Genomic DNA, 11,461 nt, shown 5'->3' on the forward strand with positions numbered 1-11,461 from the left:
GGGGGTTTATGCTTTATATAGGGAGGCTGTGTGGGGGCTCAAATGATATATAGCAGGGGCTGTATGCGGGCTCAAATGGTATATAGAGGGATGTCTGCACACTTAATTCTGCTCAATATTAAGTGATACAATTAATATCAATATCATTATTAATAATATCATTATTATAATTAATATGTTAATATTAATATTGAGTTGAATTAATTTCAGCCTATTGGTTTGGCCTCCACAACAGTCATGGTCTCTCATGTGGCCCCTAGGGAAACTTACAGAGGCCTTTATTCACACAGATACAGAGGACTGTATTCACAAGGATACAGAGGACTGTATTCACACAGATACATAGGACTGTATTCACACAGATACAGAGGACTATATTCACACAGATACAGAGGACTTTATTCACACAGATACAGAGGACTGTATCCACACAGATACAGAGGACTTTATCCACACAGATACAGAGGACTTTATCCACACAGATACAGAGGACTGTATCCACACAGATACAGAGGACTGTATCTACACAGATACAGAGGACTGTATCCACACAGATACAGAGGACTTTATTCACACAGATACAGAGGACTTTATTCACACAGATACAGAGGACTTAAAACCATGTTGGTTGTGGCATTACAGTGATTGGCTGGCCGCACAGCGTCATCAGGTCTATATCAGACCTGGCGCCGCTGTACTCGTCAGTCTATTCCGCAATCAGGCAGTGTAGGGAGAGGTGCTGCTGAGCTAGGGAGAGATTTGCTTGTTTATTAGGTAGTGTAGGGAGAACAGAAGCATATTACACGTATCCATCTCAGCAAACAGTCCTTCTGAGGACTAATCCATCTGCAGAGATATGAGGCAGGCAGTGTATACAGGCAGGCAGGGTATATAGCAGACTGCAGTGAACATAGCACAAGAGGCTCTATTCCCGTTCAGTCTGCTGCTGCAGCTGTTAGACATTTCTAGAAATAGGCCCAGGTCTCAGGGGCCAGGAATAATTTTTTGGGGATCTTAATCCTCATTATTCGCTTAAAAAGCAATCAGAGAATACCGTTTTTCTGCGCCATTTGCTTGTTGGCGCTGCAGAATACAGCCAGGTCCTTTCCATATTATAGTGTTAAATATACAGCTATTTAAAACTGTGGTTTGTCTGTCACACGGATCACATATAATTGCGCTGAAAATACTGCCATTTCTGGCCTCCATTAAAAATTTGTTTCAGTGTGTCAGCGAAGTTTTTGACACCGATTTGCTGTTCAAAATAGTTACCTACAGGCCAGGTATTTCAAACTGTTTTCTCCGTCACACAGATCACATATACTGTACGTTTTCAGAAAATACTGCCATTTCTGGCCTCCATTAAAAATTTGTTTCAGTCTGTCAGTGAAGCTTTTGACACCTGTTTCCTACAGGCCAGCTATTTAAAACTGTGGTTTCTACGTCACAAGAATCACATATAAGTTCGCTCCAAATACAGCCATTTGTAGTGAGCGTGGAAGATATTGTCCTCAATTTAAAATGGGCAAGGCGCGTGGCAAGGGATGGGGAACTGGACTTGATGGTGCATGCAGAGGCCGAGGCCGTGGGCAAGCTGAAATTGTGCCACAACAAACACCCATATCTTCTCGACCGAACTTCCTGTCCCACTTCCTAGGGGACCGCAGCACACCACTATTGAACCGAGAGCAGTGTGAAAAGATTGTTGGTTGGATAGCGGATAATGCTTCCAGTCACTTTGCCACCACCACCACCACCCTGTCTTCCACATGGTCAAGTCTCAGTAGACAGCATATTCCTCACCCTGATGCTCCTTCCTCCCACCAAGCCGAGTGCCCGGAGACAACTGATCCCACACTTGGACACTCCGAAGAGCTGTTCACTTTTCCATTGATAGATTTGGGCCTCTCGCCCGGTCCACTTGAAGCGGGGCAAGAGAATATTGCATGTAGCGATGCCCAAATATTTGAGCAGCCACAGTCACACAAAGGCGACGGTGGGAAAGTGTCTCAAGAGGTGGACGATGATGAGACATATTTGTCAGAAAGTCAGGAGGAGGACCAGGGTGTGGAAGTGGAAGACGAGGTGGTGGATGATATAGTAAATGACCCAACCTGGTAGGAGGACATGTAGAGCGAAGACAGCAGCACACAGGGGGAGGGAGGCAGAGCACCCCAACAGGCAGGAAGAAGCAGTGTGGTGGCTGCAGACAGAAGGCAGGCAACCGTTCCCCGTAACACCAACAGGAGGGACGTTGATCAGGCACATGGCAGCAAAGCACCCGACTTTGTGGGCCAAACCCCAGGGTCCAGGAACAGTGTCTGCGGGTGGCACCACTGCTTCTTTCACTGTTGTGCATGCAAGCCAATCCCCTGTCCATGGTGCATGCGAAGACGCCTCCTGCCCTGCACCTGTCATTGCACACTCTCAAGTAGCAGCATCAAGAAGCACATCCACGTCCTTGTCCTAGCGCAGCCTTCAGTTGTCCATACCCCAGTCTTTGGAATGCAAGCACAAATACGCAGCCAACGCCCCACAGGCCACACTACTAAATTCCCACATTTTGCGACTGCTTGCGCTCGAAATGTTGCCTTTTAGGCTCGTGGAGACGGAAGCATTCCGCAACCTGATGGTGGCGGCCGTCCTTCGGTACTTGGTCCCCAGCCGCCACTATTTCTCCCGGTGTGCAGTCCCCGCATTACAGAAGCACATGTTCCAAAACATTAGCCATGCCCTCAGCAACGCAGTTACCGGGAAAGACCACCTAACCTCGGACACGTGGACAAGTGCTTGTGGGCAGGAACGGTACATCTCGCTGACAACACACTGGGTTAACATAGTGGAAGCCGGGACCCAGTCGGACCTTGGGACAGAACACATCTTCCTGACACCAAGGATTGCGGGCCCTAGGTCAATCAGGGTTGCCCCCACAGTTTACAGCTCCTGCACCTCAGCCTCCTCAGCCTCCATCTCCGAAATGACCACATCAGTCACAAGCTGGAAGCAATGCAGCACTGCCTCGGCCAAGCGGCAACAGATTGAGCTGAAGCTAATATGCTTAGTTGACAAACCGCACAAGTCTGAAGAGTTGTGGACAGCTCTGAAAGAGCAGGCAGATCTGAGGCTCACACCGCTGAACCTACAGCCAGGCATGGTCATGTGTGACAATGGCCAGAACCTGGTGGCAGCTCTGAGGCGAAGCAAGCTCACACACGTACCATGCCTGGCCCATGTGCTTAACATCGTGGTTCAGCAGTTTCTCAAATCCTACCCCGAGTTGCCGGATCTGCTTGCTAAAGTACGCCGCCTGTGTGCCCATTTTAGAAAGTCACCTACTGCTTCCGCCGCCCATGCCGTGTTTCAGCAGTGTTTGCAGCTTCCGGCTCACAGACTGGTGTGTGATGTCACCACGCATTGGAACTCTACACTGCAGATGTTGGGAAGGATTTGTGAGCAGAAGAGAGCAGTTGTTGAGTACTAGCATCAACAAGGCCGTCGGTATTCAGTTCAGACTCCACACATAAGACCTCAGGAGTGAACATGAATGTCAGACATATGTACCATCCTCCAAAACTTTGAGGACTCCACCAAGATGGTGAGCGGCGATGAAACCATAATTAGCATCACCATCCCGTTTCTCTGCCTTCTGAAATGTTCTCCGCTCACAATCAAAGAGGATGCATTGCCGGCGGAGCACGATGAGATGAAGCAAGGAACCATACAGGGTGATTACACACAGCCCAGCCTCATTTCATCCCAACGTGGATTGGGTAACAATTAGGAAGAAGAGGAGGAGGAAGAACAGGAGCTAGTTTCATGTGGTATAGACGGTACTACCTGCACAACTGTCATACCGTCTGTTCAGTGTGGATGGCCTGAGGACAGAGAGGAAGAGGAGGAGGAGAGCATGGTCAGTCGTCCTCTTGGTGAGGACAGGGAACTCTTGCATGTTATCAGTCTGGCACGCATGGCTGAGGTTATGTTACGCTGCCTTTCCCATGTCCCTCGCGTTCTCAAAATTTTGGGTGACAGTCATTACTGGTTGGTGACACTTCTAGACCCACGCTACAAGGAGAACTTTATATCTCTTATTCCTGAGGCGGACAGGTCTGCAAAAATGGGGCAGTACCAGAAGGCCCTTGTTGCGGAACTATTAAAAAAATTCCCATCTGAAAATGCTGGGGGCAGAGGTCACAGTTCATTGGACAACTAAGGACTACAGGCAAGAGAGACACTCCAATCCAGCAGAGGCAGGGGAACTCTATCAAAGTTCTGGGAGAATTTTCTCAGCCTCTCCCATCGCACAGGCCCTGAGGTGCGGGGTACTCTCACAAGGAGTGCAAAGTTTGGGACGATGCTGAGGGAGTACCTTGCCGACCATACCAACGTCCTCCGTGATTCCTCTGTACCTTATAATTATTGGATATCCAAGCTGGATACGTGGAATGAACTGGCTTTCTATGCCTTGGAGGTCTTGGCCTGCCCTGCCGCTAGCATTTTATCAAAGCGGATTTTTAGTGTCGCTGGTGGAATTATAACTGATAAGCACATCCACCTGTCAACTGAAAATGTTGACAGGCTGACACTTATAAAAATGAACAAGGGCTGGATTGGGCCAGACTTCTCAACACCACCGAATGATAGCAGCGTAACATAAACTCAAATCCAGTGTCTTTTTTTGGGAGGTGTATTCCCATGCACCTTTTCACACCCACACATGGGTATATGCTTCCTGATTTTGGCTATTTGCTCTTGTCCTCCTCCTTCTCCTTATCCTCCACCACATATCACCTGGGTGACCGTGGTCCGTGATGCAACACCCACATAATTTTTTTAAAGGGTGTTTATGATGCTCGTAAAAAAAATTTTTTATACAGTATGTTCATGTATACCCCCCAGGGGTAAATGTTTGTCAGCCCATACACTTAGTGCATGGGCATTACAAGTATAGGAGACCCGTTCCTTTCTAATAAGAACATTTTTTTATGAGGTCCTCTAAGTCTCTTCCAAGAGGCATTGGAGTGCCTCCTAATTTTTGGCAGCCCTTGCATTCACTGCATAGGCCAACACTTCTTAATAAAGGGAACATTTTTTCATGAGGCCCTCTATGTCTCTTCCAAGGGGCATTGGAGTAGGTCTAAATTTTTGGCAGCCCTTGCATTCACTGCATAGGCAAACAGTATGGGAGACCCAATTCCTAATAATGGGAACATTGTTTTCAGGAGGCCCTTCTCTGAGTCTCTTCAAAGGGGTATTGGGGTGCGTCCAAATTTTCAAAGGGGTATTGGGTTGCATCCAAATTTTGGGCAGCCCTGCCACTCACTGAATACGCAATAACAGTATAGGAAACCCACTCTTTAGTAATGGGTACAACAAAGTATAGCCGGCTGATGTCTCTCTAAGAATAGTGAGGGCTGACTGCTGGCTCTTTAAGAATAGTAAAGGCCGCCTGATGGCCCTATAAAAATAGGCTTTGTGACTTTCAGAGTCCCTACTTCATAAGTGAAACAGAATGTGTCTGATCATGTTTCACACACCACATGGCCAAATAAGGTTGTAAAATGTTAAAATGACATTTCCCGCTGAATGCATTTGTCCCGGTTGAAAGCAATGCAAAAGTGCAAAAACGCATAAAAAATGCTACTTGTGAACATAGCCCAAGGTGTGGAGGAGTATTTTTGTTTTTGGTTATTTATTTTGCCTTATATACAAGTCATTACCCTGGAAAGGATGTTCTTTAACATATTTCCCAGGAAAGTCCATTTTGGTTTTGTTTTTGTATGTTTTATTGTGAGTCCGTAAAAGTGGCGTAATACCTCTGACAACATTGTTGACAGCAGTGACCTGGGAGTCAGAAATGCTTCCAGGGGTCTTCCCCATGCTGTTCCCATGCCATTTGAGCACTGTTCCCATCGTTTTGGGCAATTTTTGGGCCTTCTGCAGACTGCGGGGGGGAGCAGTCTGAAAAATGCTCGAGTTTCCCATAGACTTACATTGGGCTTGTTGCTCGGGTCGAGCACCCGAGTATTCCAATGTGCTCGACCCGAGCAACGAGCACATCACTACTCATCATCTCTCTCCTGTTTACTTGGAATCCGATTTTGGTCCACATAAAGTAGTATTCTACCAATTATCTGATCTTCCCTTTGTGATCTACGGATTTTTTCTTTTGGTAGTTGTTGAATAGACAGGGGTTGATCTTGCTCTCTCGCTTTTATAGTGGTTTCCACCGTCAACAGACACCACAATGGTGTGTCTTCCTCTTGATAAACTTGTACTGCTTGGGTAGTGCTCTCAATTGCTTTCAGACTGACTTCCTTCAAGCATTCTTGCAAGAACTCCTCAGGCTCTATGGCATTCTCGACAATCCGTCAGGATCGACATTGCATTTTCCAGGCCTGTACAGTCATGGCCAAAAGTATTGAGAATGAGACAAATAGTAATTTTTCCAAAGTTTACTGCTTCATTTTTTGTAATGGCAATTTGCATATACTCCTGAATGTCAAAGAGTGATCAGCTTAACAGAAATTACTGTACTTGCAAAGTCAATATTTGCCCAGAAAATGAACTTTAACCCCCAAAACACATTTCAACATCATTGCAGTCCTGCCTTAAAAGGAGTAGTTAACATCGTTTTAGTGATTGATCCATTAACACAGGTGTGGGTGTTGATGAGGACAGGGCTGGTGATCAATCAGTCATGATTAAGTAAGAATGACATCACTGGACACTTTAAAAGGAGGCTGGTTCTTGGTATCATTGTTTCTCTTCAGTTAACCATGGTTATCTCTAAAGAAACACGTGCAGCCATCATTGCACTGCACAAAAATGGCCTAACAGGGAAGAGTATCGCAGCTACAAAGATTGCACCTCAGTCAACAATCTATCGCATCATCAAGAACTTCAAGGAGAGAGCTTCCATTGTTGTCAAAAAGGCTCCAGGGCGCCCAAGAAAGACCAGCAAGCGCCAGGACCGTATCTTAAAACTGTTTCAGCTTCGGGATCGGACTACCAACAGTGCCGAGCTTGCTCAGGAATGGCAGCAGGCTGGTGTGAGTGCTTCTGCACGCACTATGAGGCAGAGACTCTTTGAGCAAGGGCTGGTTTCAAGGAGGGCAGCAAAGAAGCCACTTCTCTCCAGAAAAAAACATCAGGGACCGACTGATATTCTGCAAAAGGTACAGGGAGTGGACTGCTGAGGACTGGGGCAAAGTCATTTTCTCTGATGAATCCCCTTTTCGATTGTTAGGGACATCTGGAAAACAGCTTATTCGGAGAAGAAGAGGTGAGCGCTACCACCAGTCTTGTCTCATGCCAACTGTAAAGCATCCTGAAACCATTCATGTGTGGGGTTGCTTCTCAGCCAAGGGAATCGGCTCACTCACAGTCTTGCCTAAAAACACAGCCAACTTCTCCCAACCGTCCAAGAGCAGTTTGGCGCCCAACAATGCCTTTTCCAGCATGATGGAGCACCTTGCCATAAAGCAAAGGTGATAACTAAATGGCACATGGAACAAAACATAGAGATTTTGGGTCCATGGCATGGAAACTCCCCAGATCTTAATCCCATTGAGAACTTGTGGTCAATCATCAAGAGACGGGGGGACAAACAAAAACCAACAAATTCTGGCAAAATGCAAGCATTGATTATGCAAGAATGGACTGCTGTCAGTCAGGATTTGGTCCAAAAGTTGATTGAGAGCATGCCAGGGAGAATTACAGAGGTCTTGAAGAAGAAGGGGCAACACTGCAAATATTGACTTGCTGCATTAACTCATTCTGTCAATATAACCTATTGGTACTCATAATATGATTGCAATTATATTTCTGTATGTGATATAAACATCAGACAAACACTAATAAAAAACAGAGGCCAGCAGATCATGTGAAAATATAATTTTGGTGTAATTCTCAAAACTTTTGGCCATGACTGTACTTGATGTTGAAATTGAAGTCAGCTAATTCAGTGACCCATCTCTGACCCATTGCATTCAGTTTGGCTGTAGTGAGAACATAGGTCAAAGGGTTGTTGTCAGTGTATACCTCAAACTCTTTGCTGTAGTAGAGATAATCTCTAAATCGTTCACAGTCAGCCCATTTCAATGCCAGGAACTTCAATTTTCCGGAATGTAGATGGTGATTCAACTCGGCGTCTGTCAACGTCCTAGAACCGCAACAAATAACTCTCAATTTTCCATCTTGATGCTGATACAGGGCAGCTCCCAGTCCAACAGGATAAGCGTCACAATGAAGAACAAAGGGTAAGTTGAAATCAGGATATCGGAAGATGGATGGTTTTACCACGTAGTCTACTAGTTCTTCGAATACCTCCTGGTGGTCTGCTGTCCAGGGAATGGGCTTTTGGGACAAAACAGTGTTGTTTCTTTTAAGCCTGGTCCTACCCGCGTTCTTCTTTTTTTCCATGGGTGTTGTTGGCTCTGTTGGTCCCCCTAGTGGAGGTATAGTGAGGCGGCAATCCTAGAGAAGTTCCGAACGTAAGTACGATAGTAGGAGAAGAATCCTAAGATCTGCCTCAACTCCCCGACAGTAGAGGGCCTCTTGTCTTTTAAGGCCAGTACCGGAGCGATTTCTGCTGGGTCTAAGGTATATCCTTCACACAATTTTCCCTAGAAATCGGACTTGCCTTTTGAACAGTTCACACTTCTTTGGGGTCAACTTAATTTTGTGTTGTTGACACTGCTGTAATATGGTCCTCACGTGTTCAACATGCTCCCGGAAGGTTTTGCTGTGTACCACATTGTCATCCAAGTACGGCTGGCAGATTTCGTCCCTCAATCCTTCTAAACAGGTCTCCATGCTTCTCTGAAATTCTGCTGGAGCCAAACTGAGCCCAAACGGTATGCGGATCCACTGATATAACCCCCACGGTGTGCTGAATGCTGTCAAAGGTCTACTGGCTGGACTCTTCAACAAACCCTTGATGGTATGTGTTACCCTGATCGAGGGCAGAGAACCAGGTACTTCCTGATAGGCTATCTAGCATGTCTTGAATCTTTGGTATCGAGTGCCGATCAGGTACTGACTTTCGGTTTAGTTCCCTGTAATCACAGCAGAGTCTCAACGTACTGTCCTTCTTCCTAACACAGACAATAGAAGAGGAATAAGACAACTTTGACTTTTGGACCCAACCTCTGATGATTAGGTCTTGTAAATACTCTTTCACTTCACGGTGCAATGGTTTCGGCACAGACATGTAACTTCTGGTTACTGGGGTCGTGTTTTACAAATTGATTGATTTTCAACTGCAGCGACGGGATACAGCCTATATCAGAGTAATCTTTGGTGAATGCATGACACTCCTCTCTCAGCATATGTTTTACTACCGCTCGATCTTCAGCACACAAGTGTTCCAGGGGCCCTGGGGGATCCCAGGACCCCGAGGTGGGTCGTGCAGTTTCCTCCCCTGGGCAACTCCTGTTCCTTGGTGGAGAGACTGAATTCACGGTAGACCCCTGGGCTGGTCTCACACTGGCTGGATATACCGTTTTAACGGTTTCAATGTGACCTAACACAGTCTTTGGATCCAGTCTAATTTGTTTCGTAGTATTCATCACTGATACTGTCACTCGAGCAAACCAACCAGTAGGAATCGTAAGCACAGTCTCACCTTGAACTAGGCCTTCCGAAAGTTCTGAGAAGTCTTTTGGCACTAACAGTCTTTTCTGGATTTTATTTCCCGCTTCTACCCGAATGCCACACCTCACCCCCACCATTTGGTTTGCAAGGATGATGTTTCGGCGTCAACCTACCTTGACTTCTTTTAGGTCCATTGTATTCTGTGCTTTCTTTACTCTGTGAATCACATTTTAAGCCACGGCGTTGGGTATGGCAAGCGATGTGGCAATCCACCACGAGCGTCTCTAACTTGTGTTTCATGATGACCTCACTGATTACATTATAACCCAGGATAGGATCCTTTGCCATGTTCTGATAACTAGTCACGAGAAAAGTTACCAAAAGCTCAATGATGTTGCTGTTCTTCGTGGCTCTCAGTTGGAAAGCCACTTCCACCCAGCCTATGAAAGGGATTTCGGTCTGATTGACAGTTTTGCCGTGAAGTTCCACTGGTCCTAAGAGTTCTTTTAGCAACTGAAGGTAGGTATGTGGCAGGTAGCGCCTTCTCCATTCTTCATTTAAAAGACTCGCTTGGGCTCCTGTGTCCCACAGTGCTTTTACCAGGAATCCATCTAGCTGGCATTGTATAAAGCACCTTTCACCAATCGGGCTGATGAGGCTATCTTTACTGACCGAGGAATCCTCCTCCCAGGAGTACATCGCTTGACCTCCGCACTGGGCATTAAGTAACTGATGCTCCTGTCTCTCTTGCAGCTGTTGTAGATGGGAACACACTTGGGGATAGTATTTACGCAGCCGTTTTACCTCATGCGCCATTCTGGGGTTTGGTGAGATTTGGATTTGCTTCTGGGGCCTCATCCGTGTCGCAGTTACCAGTCGCCCCGCACTGGCAACCTCCTGTCTTTTAACCCAAACGACCTAGAACATTGGCATACCTTGGCATAATGTCCTTCCTCACCACATCTTAGACAGTGAACACATACCATACTCTGATTTGATGAACGGTACGCTTCACAAGCCGGGTATCTTCTGTTTTAGAACCCACTCCTGGGTCTGAGGGATACAGGTACTGGCCTGGAACGAATCAACTTTTTCACCTCAATCAACTCGATTCGCAGTTCTCCTATTACTTCCTCCCAGTCAGCATTGGCAGTCTTCTCTTTTGTTGGTGATTTAAGGTTCCCTCTTGGAGGTGGCACTGGAGGGTTTCTGTGATGATCTTCGGACTGGCCACCAGGGGTCTCCAACTTCAGCTGACTAATTTTAGGAGCAGAGCCTTTCTTTAACTTCTGTTTACTCTCTGACTCCAAACTAGCTGCCTCATTCATTTTTTCAATTAGGACTTCGTCCAGAATGCCAGCATCTTCTAGATACTGTTTCAGCTTCAACTTGATGTCTTTGCTGATTAACCCAGTTCCCAATGATCTCAAGAATTTCTTCTGAACTAGTCCAGCATCAAACTTCTCCTCCGCTTCTAAATCTCTGGATGCAAACAACAGTCTATCCTTAAGTTCAATTGTTCTGAACAAGAAACTTTGGCGTGATTCATTATTTTCTTGTGAGATGTTAATGAGTCGGTGGAACTATTCTGAAGTACTCTCTTCTTTATAGTGCTCTTTTAAAATCATCTTCAGCTGTGGCAAGGTCAATTGACTCTTCATTTCTAGCATATTACGGAGGTTCAGTCCTGGGCTGATCGCTTTCACCACTCCATCAATGATCTCATCCGGCTGGTAGCCTTTCTGTAATCCTGCATCGATCTGGTGCAACAAGTTCACATAACACAGTTTCTCTTTCTGTTTACACTCTCCAATCTGTCCCAGGATCTTGAATTCTTTCCTTATGGTGATTTGTGGTGTTAGAG

The sequence above is a fragment of the Phyllobates terribilis genome, unplaced genomic scaffold (genome assembly GCF_046119375.1).
Source record: "Phyllobates terribilis strain yellow unplaced genomic scaffold, ASM4611937v1 Scaffold_374__1_contigs__length_1864666, whole genome shotgun sequence".
Taxonomy (NCBI): Eukaryota; Metazoa; Chordata; class Amphibia; order Anura; family Dendrobatidae; genus Phyllobates; species Phyllobates terribilis.